Raw genomic sequence first — 13,183 nt, forward strand, 5'->3', positions numbered from 1 at the left:
GTTAGGATTACATCTTCAGTGGTGACTCCAACATCAGACCTTTATAATACACCAGGCAGATGGCAAGCAAGCTATAGTGATTTGATCAATATGCAACCTTTCGGTGAGTGTGGGTTGGCTATGACATTTTAACAAAAGAAACACAATGACATGGGCTTTCAGACCTCACATGAGTGACTTTTCTCCCTTTAATGGGATAAAGCGTTATCAAAACAAACTTTAATGACTGATCGCAGCGAGGGGTCCTGATGTTCATGCCATGTGGTTCCAAAATAATGCAGGTCGAGGCCGATTTTCAAAGCGATGACCTGTGACTGAGCTGCAAGCTCATTGCTCAAAATGTTCATTTTAACACTGCCACTAGTCACTCTTTCATTCAAGGTGATCAATGAGTGAGCGCCATGAAAGACCAATTCTGTAGCCGCCTTATACTCCTGGAGGATCAGCTAAAAATGTGCAGAGACAAGTTTCAAAATGCTGACACTTTATGACCTTTAAGATTAGTTAACTCCACCCTCTATACCGCGATAACCATGATATACCGTCATTTGGCAAGAAGGATATGATACTGCCATAATACTAATACCATGACACCCCTACATGTCTAGTTGAGTTCATTTTGTATATATCGTATGATAATTCTAAGTACTCTTAATACATTAGCCATTCTCTCTGGTTACTTTTTGGAATATTTTTATGTGCCCCGCAACTTCCCTCGTACATCTATACATTTTGACTTGAATGAACCAAATCCCTTGCATGGTGATCTTTGCAAAGGATTTCCTTGTGAGACTTGTTAGTTTTGATTTAGAAGATTGAACATTTGAATTATTTCACTTGTGAATTAGAGCTATTAGAATCAATGCTTCCCTCCTACAAAAATTATTTATGATATATCACATTTTCTGGTGTTTGATAGATGTAAAGTAATAACTCTGGGTGAAGGGAACTCATTTTCTGAAAATGCATTGAGTTTCCCCTTGTGGAAATGTAAAAGAAAATGATATGAAAGCATGGAAATCTCAGATTCATCTATACAGTTTCGAGAATGTCCTTATCTTATTTTGTTACAGTTGATAGTTACTATGAATTGGATTCTTCATCTTTTCTTTACATATTAATGACCTGGTTTTACCAGCACAAAAGTGTGCAGGGACATGGGTATCCCATATATTGGATACCATTTTCTTTGCTTGTTTTGTCCCCACAGCCTATGTGTCAAGGCTGTATTACCTCCTCTGTAGTAAAATGGATTTTGAAACTCTTTAAATATGTGATTACCAGTTGTTTCTGGCTACTTGTTGTGCACTTGGACATTTATACAGTTCAACCTAGAAACCCCTGTCAGCTTGGTGTGGGAATCCTACAAGGGTGGAAGCCAGAGCCAGTCCTACACCAGTGTGTGATGGTGGCAGTGAGTGGGCCCCATTTCCTGTCCTCTCCCCAAGTGTCTGTATTTACATGTGCAGTACTAACTTGTATCACACTATGCCTCTTGGAAGAATTGCTCGCCAATGTTCCTCTCTTTGACAGAATCACCAAAGTAGTCACAACAATACAAGAAGACCACTGTCAGGACGGCAACACAGCATCACCCCATGCAATCTACATGCAGAAGTCTGAGAAGCAAAGTCAAAGGACAGAGAGGGCACCAGTAATTAAGGAACTGGCGAGCCTATGCAGCTTCCCTCACACTGCGCAACATTACCCAGTCCCGGCACACAGCAAGGTAGAATAGCTGTTACTGAACTAGACCGTCAGGGAAGCATAACAGAATGGAAAGAGTTCCACCGGACTTCAGAGCAAAGGGAAGCAGAACATTGTGTGTTGTTCGGGAAAGGCCAGAAGGAGAGTGGATTGGAGCACAGAGGTGATTTTTTTAAAAGGTAAGTTATTGGTTGATGAAAACAAGTGGTATTGAGTGGTGAGTGTGCTTGCAAGGCTACAGGGTGATATTGGTATAAGGAGTGTAGGGAATGAGTGCAGAGTGGATGTGAGAGTGAAAAGAGTGTGACTGCGGAGAAGGTGGGGTGGGGTGATAGTATTGTAGAGGAGGAAGTAGTAGTGTGGTGGAGGGAGTAGTAACATTGAGCGTGAGTAGTAGAATGAGAGTTAGACTTTGGATGGACAGAGGAGAAAGATGTAGTGAGTAGAATGAGTAAAATTGGGTTGAGTTGGCTGTAAGAGAGTAGAGAGAGAAGAATAATTATTAATAATAATACAAAATGTAATAATAATAACAATAATAATAGACAGAGACAGGGAAAGGAACATCAGGACATGATAGGAAGAAGAACAAGTTGGGCAGAGTTCCTAGACAAGCCAGTCAGTCTTTGCACCCTGCCAAGAAAATCAATAAAAATGCCTGGACCATCTATTTAAGTTGGAGTGTTATTTGAGCCATCTGTGACATGGGGTATTATTATGAGCTCCTAAAGACCCTGATACTGAGGTCTCCCGCTGCCATTCAGAATACTAAAGGTAGTGAATTTGACAAATACAGACCAAGTCCACACAAGTGTAACCCTCGGAACAGTGATGTGTGAGCTATATGGGAGCAAGGAAGTTACAATTCTACCTAGAGGCAATGCAATGGTACGGACTGGTTTGCAGATAGAGCTACCAGAAGGACCTATGGAAGAGTTGCCCCAGAATCTCTGTTGGGCTGTAAGTATTCCCTTGATCCCAAGTTATTGAACGAAATTGCCGCAGAGAGGTTAATGTGATCCTGTTCAACCTTGGGAATATCTCTCATGTTGTACAGCCTGGCCATCCCATAGAACAGCTGGTATGTGAGAGATCCTCATTCCAAAGATAGAGGAGGTAGAAATGCTGGAGCCCACTGAACAAGCAGATGAGGCTTTGGCAAAAAGACACACACAAGAATACAGAACTCCATACTTCAGACTTGCAGGTGCTGCCTCAATCATGTTTGCAGATGCCCAAAGATGGACCTGCTTCTTAAGCAAACTAAGAAGAACTTGGTGTCAGAAGCCGGTGTTAGAAGCCGAGAGACACATTTTGAAGACAAAATCCTTTAAAATAGATGATTAGGTAAAACAGAATAACTAGATTAACTTGCAAAACAATAAAATAACTCTAGAATATAACTCATGCAATGCACGCTGAGGTGGATCTCTGTGCCCCTAAAATTGTATGTACTAACAAAGGACTTTTGGGCACATTGTAAGCACTTAGTAACTGAAACTTCCTGCAGAACAGTACAATAACCACTTACTGGAATAGATTTAGTACTTTGTAGTGTAATAAAATGGTCAATATGTTGCAAATACAATTTCCTTAGCACATTTAAAAATAGACAAAGAGGTCTGCATCCTCTTTAAAGCTTTTCTCTCTCTGTGAGTCTCCCAAGTCAATGCATTCTTAAAACATAGGCCTAAACCATCAAATTGATGAAACTGTTCGAATCTCTTTCCATTCAGACACAATGGTTCCACGTCTAATACATTTAGAAACCATCATAAGGATAGATTTAATTCAAGGCATTCAGATTGCTACACTAAAGTGAAACATCAGTCAACAAAACAAATTTGCACTTTATCCCGTGTGACAGATGACCTAAAGAACATGACATCTCTCAGAGATGGTTCAAGGGTTTTTAATTGAGATCTTTAGCAGGGCATACTGGCCACCCCTGGCTCTCTCATCATAGGAAGCCAGTTTTCAGCCTAGCCCAGACATCCCTACTACCCTGGCTAGTATACAGTGTTTACTATCTAAATACTACCTGCCTGCTAGCAGAGTCCTAAAGACACTCACCCTGTCTGTCTAAACTCCCTCAGGGATATTCTAAGTTAGACCTACTTTAATGTTCAGGTTCGTTCTAAGGGATTTGAAAGGAAGTCCCTTACAGACCACACCTGGACCTCTTCTTTAATGCCCTGATGTTCCGCTCCCTATGTCTCCCTATTATCCTTCCTTCTTTTGGCTTCTCTCTTCCCTTTAACTCCTCCCCTCCCCTCTCACCTCCCCTCTCATCCTATGCCTTCCTGCTCTTTTCCTCTGATGACGGTTTCTCTCCTTCTACAACCACCCTCCACCCTCATATGTTACCTTCTCTCACTCCCTCTGACCACTCTTGCAGTTCCACTCTAGAGCTCCTTATCCTCTCCACACTAATACTTCTCTCCCCTCTCCATAATCCTAATACTCTCACATCTCATTCGGGTCTGCCCTTTCCAAACTACTACTACTCTCCCCACTACTCACTATCACTACTCTCCCCTCTCAATACTCCTAATACTCCACCACAAAATCATAGCCACTCTCCTTTTTCTCTCTCAAATACTTTGCACTCACTTGCATTCACCTACCTTCCATGAACATTCAGCACAAAGTACCACTTGCCCACACAAAACAATACCTCCAATTCATGTGTTCAAACCACATACACTTTCCAGTCCACCGTTCTTCCTCCAGCTGGACTCTTGGTCTACCACCTCCACCTCCTCTGACCTCACCATAACAGCCCACATCTTCCTGTTTCCTGTCTGCCTTGTTATCCTCCCCCTCCTTTTCCAATTGGACTTCTGGCAATAAGCACTCTTGTTCTTTTTACCCCTCAAGACTGGCCATACATCAGGGCCGTTATGAAGTTCATAGGTCTGAGGGTTGCATCTGCTGGCCTCAAACTGGTTTCTTTCTCAGAAGGGTTAAGATCAGTAGTGTCTTCTTCCTCGTCCTGACTGCCTTTTTATCCTCCCCCTCCTTTTCCAATTGGACTTCTGGCAATAAGCACTCTTGTTCTTTTTACCCCTCAAGACTGGCCATACATCAGGGCCCTTATGAAGTCCATAGGTCTGAGTGTTGCATCTGCTGGCCTCAAACTGGTTTCTTTCTCAGAAGGGTTAAGATCAGTAGTGTCTTCTTCCTCGTCCTGACTGGAGGATTTCATCCAATGCTGGAATGCAGCGCTACTTGAATGTCTAATTGCCCTTGATTCCTGACTTGTGCTAGCTTCCACTGGCTGGTCCTCTCACTCACCTTTCAGATCTGGTCCATTAGGCTTTTTGGCGTGCTTGAACCTTGTGGGTGGTGGCAAACTAAAACCAAAAAAGTGATGGGTGGAAGGTTTTTAATGAATCTGAACCACTGGCATTGCTCTGGGCAACCTTCCACACCACCGTGTTTTAGCCGGTCTGTGCCATTGCAAAAGGGGTCCCGCCTATTCAAATCAGGCAGGTACTGCCACTATTGGAAGCAGCCCTGCCCAAACCTCTAGGACAGGTCCCCTCTGCACAGAAACACAAGCAACTCCAAACATGTTTTGGCCTTGTTGGGCCTCCTCAGTGAGGTGCAGCTTGGTTTCCTATGGTGCAGCGAGCAAAGGACCCACGTCTGTGCATTATCAGACAGATTTGCACATGGCTGGACCCCTTTTGCAATGACACAAAAGGGCTAAAAATGGTGCTGTGGAGGGTTGCCCAGACCAATGACAGTGGTTTAGATTCATTCAAAACCTTCCACCGATCACTTTTTTGGATGTATTCTGTTGGGGGTGGAGCAGATCTAGATTAGTATTTGTTGCATTGGGCTACCCAGAGTCTTCTGATTCCCTATTTAGGGGATCCAGGCTGAGGAACTCTAGAAGCTCCAGGCTTGCAGTTACTCTGATTTCTCATCTGTGTTGTTTCTTCGGTGGGCATCCTCTGTATTGGGGCTTGATGGATCCCACAAAGACACCATTTGTGACAGATGGCCTAAAGTAAACCCCAACGTGCAGAGGAGGATCAGGGTTTTATAGTTAACATCTTTGGCAGGGCACTAATCGCTGTCCCTGGCTCTCGCATCTAAAGTACGTGTTTTTTATCCTAGCCAAGGCTTGCCTTCTTCCCTGGTTAGTATAGAGCTCTTATTAACCCCCAGTATCTAAATACTACCTGAGTGAGTAGTAAGGACCTAAAAGCAATAGCCTTGCCTGTCTAAACTCCCCAAGGGACTTTCTAGGCTAAACCCACTTCTACCCAGTTCTATGAGATGTGTAGCAATGTACCTTACAGGCCCCACTTGAACCTCTTCCTTTCATACCCTGATGTTCCTCTATCTATGGATCTCTATTCCCCTCCTGTCGTTTGGCTACTCTCTTCGCTTCAACTCCTCCCACCTTCTCTTCCATCTTGTCCTATGCCTTCCTTTGCTTTCGCTCCAGTGTCTCTTTCACAACTTCTACAACCTACCTCTGCACACTTCCGCCCACGATCATCACTCCCTCCTCTCCACACTACTACTACTCTCCTTTCTACACACTACTGCAACTCTCCCCTCCCCACACCACTACTACTCTCATCTCGCCACAGTCCAGTATGCCATTCTTCCTCCTGTTGGTCTCCTGGTCTGCCACACCCTCCTCCTCCTCTGACCTCACTTGATTAACTCACATGTTCCTGTTCCCTCGCCCCCTTCTTATCTTATCCTCCCTTCCTTTTCCCATTGGACTTCTGGCCCTAACCAATCTGGTGTTGTCTTCCCCGCCAGGGAGTGTTAAAAGTCTGCATTAAGAAAAAGTAAGCTAAGTCTCATCCCATTCTTCTTGGTGATTGTCTGAGTCCATGTTAGGTGGCAGCATTGCAGGGAAGCTTCTCCATGGCCCAGTGATATGTGTATCTCTGAGGGGGCTCGATTGCTGCTGCCAGAGTACAATGTGTGCTTGACAGTGTTCTTTGTAGGTCATGGCCTTGAGGATCCTTTACCTGTCTGCTGCCAGTTCTCTTTATTCTTGCTTCACAGAGAACTCTGTTGACTGCAATGTTCGATCTAGAGGTTGAGGGTGGTCTGTCTGGGTTTCTACGGCCTGTAATTGCCTGCAATGGTACAAATAGGACTGGAAAGCATTTGTTTGCAGAAGTTGGTAACAAAGTGGTACCATTCAGATAGAAACCAGCACCTGGAGAGTGGACAGGAAATGGAAACCACTCAGCCACCAGCGTTCCCCTATGGGGGAGACTGGCTCTGCTCCCTCCCTGGTAGCCCTTTCTCTCTGGGATTTGCATCTGCTTGTGATAAGGTCAGAATATTGACCTTGTCAAACCCAATTTGAAACTGTCTCTTCAAGTGAACTGTGCTTGATTTTTTTTTTTTTTTACTTTACCGATATTCCAAGAGATAAAGTACCAGCACCTCTCCACCTTTTGAATGGTGTGGCGCTATATGAAAACCGTGCTGCCCACACGCAGGTTTTTGCTAATACTGAGTGCATGTGCATATAATAAGCAGACTGGTGTCATTTGCCATTCAGCATGCCGCTTGTTAGGAAAGATTCCCATGTATGTGAAGTTTTTCATCCAGTTTTGTACCCCCCAACTTTTTGCTGTTGTTTTACACCTTAGTCTGACTTTACCAGTGGAGCACAGCCTTCAGCTGCACGCCACTGGGCATTTAGCTGGCTTTATTTTGGGGAAACTGACATGCACTTAAAGACAGTCAGTACTGGGAGACTTTGCGTCCCTTAGTCCTTTCCAATGTTGCAACTTTTCTGCAACATGTTACAAGTGCACAATGAACCTTACAGTACACTGTACTTGGGTGTTCCTGTAATTTCTAAAGGCCTTAGACACTCTCGAGAAGTGCAGATGCGCCTTGGACAGGACTGGTGGCAGCTTATTTTTTCATGTATGTTTAACCCTTTCTTGCCATGCAAACCGTATTTACCGCATTTGTCACAGAAAAGTGGTCTGACTCCAAAATGGCCATGCCACAAGGTTCTTTGTTCTGTTCTTTGGCCATCTTGCCCCTTCTCCTTCCCCAGTTCGAGCTGACCGGGGTCAGTCCTTATTGGGGCATGCATTGTCCTGCAAAACGCCAAGCTGGGTGCCAGGGAGTCTGGTGTGATGTTAATGACAGGGACCACTGTGGTCTGTGATTGGTCAATGTATGGTCTGCCTGTATGTGAGCAGATGTCCCATTTGGTCCTCTTCATTTTGGCGCGAAGGAGATTCGGGATAAGAGAAGGCTCCAAACACCCATACCATGTCGATCTCTGGAGTTCTCACTGAAAGAAGGATAGGATCCAGGCATCCTGAAAATAAGAAGTCGAGTCGAGGAACTGCTGGTGACCCACTGGAAGGTTTGGCACCCTGAGCCTGCTGTTGTCCCTCTGCATCTAATCTAACTAGAAGGTCTGCAAAGACGCTTCGACCCAGTGGAATAGTGAAACTAACAATTCTCAGCACCTTCATCAATCCCTACTAGTAAGCCTACTCGGAAGTGTCCCTGGGCCAACCGGTTGGCTGACCAGCTTGCGCAGGACCTTTGATCTGACGCCGCTGCAGTTTTTCAAAGAGACCCTTGAGCCGTGGTACATCGCAAGCTCTGTATTCATGGCAGTCTCAGACCGAATTTCGTAAATTTGGTTTTCCCAGGTCTGAAGTAAAGAGAGAGTACCCGAACCCGAGTGCACATGGTTACTGGGTTGCCCAGCCGTGGTGACAAACTTTGAAGGTACCTTGCTGCTCTGCCCCCCTGTGCCCTGAAGCTTACTACAGTGAAACTGGCCTGATCCATCTAACAGGAGCGGAGAAATTGCCACTGTTCCGTTTGGGAATCATTGCTGTAACTTTGCAGCTGAAAGCCGCAGAGCCGCACAATTGCGGCATTTGAACCTGCAACCGAAGCGGACTCGACTGCCGAAGCTTGGTCCGGAGTACACCAGGGGTTGGTGAGTACTTGCAACCCTTACCGGTGGCCCCTAGCACATCCACATGTTTTTATGCACTAGTGTCCCCTGAGGGCCACTCTCTTTTCCAGATAGCCTGAGCTATCAAACTATTCCCAACTCTTGGAATCTGCTCTGCCCTCTCGGGGAGACCCTCGACGAATAGTGGGACCCTACAAGAGACCCCGTTTTTGCCCATCTGCACTACCGTGTGCGCCAGCATTGCAAGTACATTTGAGCAATCGTCTCCCCTCTTCTTAGGGACTGGACTGCCTTTCAGTTAGGATTGTGATCACTGCAGAGTTGCTTAAAGACTCTTTGCACTGCCTGCTTCATTCCCTTTTTAGGTTGTGGACCCATTTCGTGCATTAACCCTTTAGGCCACTTGGTCTTGTAAATATGTATTTTAGTAGGATTGCGTTGGTTTAAAAGTATTAATGTTGATTATTACTGCTTGTTGAAACTCACAGGCCTTGAATAAATGCAGTTGTACTTTTAATATATATATATACACCTCATTGGGAGTGATTTGTAAGTGTCCTTTACTCTTGTGTGCTCTTTGAGGTCTTTCAGTCACCCTCACCCCTCCTGAGACCTAGTCTCGACCGCTGCCAATGCTACCTTGATTGGTCTGGCTTGTCCAGAAGGTTACCCTGTTCCAAGAAACTAGACTGGCCTTCTGAATCTCTGCCCACCAGGTCAGAGTTCAGAAATCCATCTTAACAAATTGGTGTACAGCGGTGGGATAGGACTGAAGTTATCCAGTGTTGCACACTAGTGAAGGCATTTCATATTAGCCCTACCCAGGACACATAGTGACTTATTAGTGATAACTGTAAAGGCCATAGACATATCTAGAATAATGGAAACAATTACCAATATAACCTTAAATGCTTCTAAAGCAGAAACACTAAGAATGATGTGTGCTGAGAGAGGGTTACCTGCTCAAGGCACAACATAGGAAATTATTCAAAGAATCATGGAATGCCAAGAGTTCCAAAGTTATGCCATAACCAGTGGTCGAAGTGGGCGGGAACGGTCAGGAGCGGTGCTAGTCTACTTCTTTTAAATAGGTTTTACCATTCCTATACTGTTATTTTAAAAAGAAATCGTTCTGGAACAGTTTCGTTTTAAAATAAAGGTGTAGGAACACGTTGAAACTTGCACTTTCAGTGTGCTGCACTGGATGTTCCCTTAAACATCAGGTGCATGTGTTTTGGGGTTTGTGTTGTTCATGGGTGTGGGTGCATCAATGGGGTTTGTGGGGAGCGGTGCAGGCCAGTAGGGAACATAGTGCCACTACTTCTTTTTGTGCAATTCGACCCTGGCCATAACCTCTGATGAGAGTGCAGAAGGAGGTGTAGCTGCTTCCACTGACAGAACTGACAGTTCCGTCACTGCCCTCATCCATGGTGCCCATGATGACAGAGAGGATGCAATGTCCTAAGTTTCCTCTGCCAGCTCTGATTCTGAGGCCATGTTGGAATTCAATAAAAAAGAACTGCTGTTTAAGCAGAGAGAGCTTGATTTCCACATGGCTAGGCTGCAGACAGATCAAGCAGAAAAACAGAAGGACAGGGATCACCAGTTGGAACTGGCCATGCTTCAAGTTTACAATGGATCCAAGGGATCTGGATATGGGTGTTGGTCCTCCTCTCATTGAGGATTTCGTCAAGATCTGCTCAGTGTGTATGAGAAGAATGACATTATGGACTGGCTGAATGCATTTGAGTATGCATGTGAAGTTCAAGAGGTTGCAAATGCTGATAAAATTGCATGGTTGCTCAGCAGACTACCCCATTCTGGCTGCAGTGCTATTATGGAGATATCAAAAGCTGAAAGAGTATTTTTTGCAATGTTGAAGCAAACTTTCATCTTAAAGTTCTTCGAAGACTCCTGCCCAATACTTGAAGAGGTTTTGAGAGTACACAAAGAAAGAAGGTAGTACTTGGGTGTCATAAGTGACTGGTTCTTTAAAAAACTTGACTGGCTGGGTTGAAGGCTATAAGGTCTCCACCTTTGAGGGTATGATATGTCTTGTCATGCTTGAACATAATTTTGCATCTTGTTCCCCTGAGCTTATGCAGCATTTGGCAGATTCAAAGAAGTTAGATCCTGAGAAGCTGGCCATAGAAGCAGATTTGTGGGTGTCAAATAGAGTGTCCTGTAAGGACAATACTCGTCCTGGTAAGCAGGAGGAGGGGCAAAAGTCGAAAGATAAGGAGGGTGGGTGATCTGATAAAACTTCCTCCCAAAAGAGCCACAAAAAGAAATGTAAGGGTAAGTCAGAGGAAAATGCACAGGGTAGTGGAGGTTATCCTTCCAAACAGAATGGTAACAGTAAGCCTCCCTATGTCCCAAGACCCAGTGGATCGTGTGTGGCTTGTGGAGCAAGTGACCATGTGCTTGGGGACCCCAGATGTAAGGTCAAAACCTTGTGGGTCTATTCTGCGAATCTGGCCTTCTCCTCTTATGGGGAGGAAGAGACCACAGGGGCATCCTTCTCCTCAGACTCCTTCCCCAGTGGGATAGAATCTGAAGTAGTTTTAGTTTCGCTGGGTTCCTGGGAGCCTAAAGTTTCAGAGGCTTATGCTAGAATTCCTGGTAATACCAAGCACTATTTTAAAGACAGTGTGCTAGTCAATGGAGTTGACACTCCTGGCCTCGGGGATAGTGGGTGCAGCAGAACTGTAGTGGATTCTACCTTGGTAGACTCAGAGGAAGTTGCCAGAGCTCCTCTGTTACCCACTGAGTTACCTGATGGACCACCTTTCAAGTTCCCAGTTATGCCTGTAAATCTTACTATAAATGGTACAGTGGTCAGGATTCCAGTGAGCTTTCAGAGGCAAGTCCCAGGAAAATTCCTGCTTGGGAATGATCTCAGAGCTTTAGGGCTTGTGGGTGACACAGCAGAGAGACTATGCACAAAGTCACAAACAAGGGCTACATTGGCCAAGACCAATGCCCAGCCTAAACCGAAGGGGAAACCCAAGGCTAAAAGCGTCAGAAAAGACAAAGAGGCATCAAAAATATTCCCCAAATCTCACATGCCACTGAGGTGGAGGTAGTTGGTCAAACACCTGAACCTGACAAGGAAGAGGTGTTACCTGAAATCCTCAATCCCCATGACCATCCTGAACTACAGAGTTTGTTAGTGGAAGATGGTCCTGACACGGTTGAGTTCAGTAAGGGCCAACATTAGAACCCATCTTTGGAAGGCCTAAGGAGACAGGCCTGCTCCCAGCTTGAGGGTGAACCTCCTGGTAATCACAGGATTTATTGGGAAGGTGAGCTCCCCTACTGTGAGCCTACAGAGTCTACAGAAGGAGACCATAGGAGGTTGGTGGTTCCCCTTGCTGTAAGACCCTTCCTCTTGCAGTTGGTGCATGAAGTCCCCTTTGCTGGTCACCTTGGTATCAAGTGAACCAAGCAAACATTATCCATGCACTTGTACTGGCCCAAGTTGGGGGTGCAGGTAGAAAGCCACTACAGGAGTTGTTCCATATGCCAGTTATCTGGGAAAAGTGGCACATCAATTTTAGCTCCATTGGTACCACTCCCAGTTGTGGGGGTACCATTTGAGAGGATAGGGACATTGTTGGTCCCCTTAACCCCCAAACATCCTCAGGCAATAGGTTTATCCTGGTGCCGGTCGACCATGCCACCAGGTATCCTAAGGCCATCCCATTGAAGACTGTGATTGCCAAATCAGTTGCAAAAGCTTTTCTTGGCATATTTATTGGGGTTGGCATCCTTAAAGAAGGTGTGTCTGATAGGGGCAGTAACTTTATGTCAAAGTATATGCAGGCCAATTGGAAGGAATGTGCTGTCACCTATAAGTTTTTATCCGCATACCACCCACAAACCGATGGTCTTGTTGAGTGGTTTATCAGGACCCTTAAGAGCATCAGTGGGGTCTGGAGAGCCCCAAAGAAGAAAATGGGATCTTATATTACCATGCTTATTGTTTGCCTACAAAGAGGTCGCTGAAGAGGGTGTTGGATTCTGACCCTTTTGACTTCTGTTTGGTCAGCCTGTGAGGGGACACTTAGCCATAGTCAAGGAGAGGTGGGAGATGCCCACTCCCCCTGTCACTACCAATGTAGTAGACTATGTGCTAGAGCTCAGAAAAAGTATGGTACTCTTGATGGGTCTGGCTAGTGAGAAACTGAAGGCAGGCAAGCACTGGTGAAACATTGCTATGACCAGAAAGCTTCCCTCATCAACTTCACACCAGGTCAGCAAGTCCTGATCATGAATCCTATAAGGCCTCGAGCTCTACAGGACACATGGTCAGGCCCTTACACAGTGGTGGATTCACTGGGTGAGGTCAACTATTTAATGGACCTTGGAAGAGCTGGACAAGCACGAAAAGTGTTCCATGTGACTAGACTGAAGGCTTTCATCCCAAGAGTTGAACTAGCTGCACTGCTGCTGACTTCAGATGTTGAGTAGGAGTTGGAACCTCTCCCTGACCTGTTCTAGGGCAGTCCTTCAGACAGCTCCATTGAG

Source organism: Ambystoma mexicanum, chromosome 1q (assembly GCF_040938575.1).
Source record: "Ambystoma mexicanum isolate Mex_15411 chromosome 1q, UKY_AmexF1_1, whole genome shotgun sequence".
Taxonomy (NCBI): Eukaryota; Metazoa; Chordata; class Amphibia; order Caudata; family Ambystomatidae; genus Ambystoma; species Ambystoma mexicanum.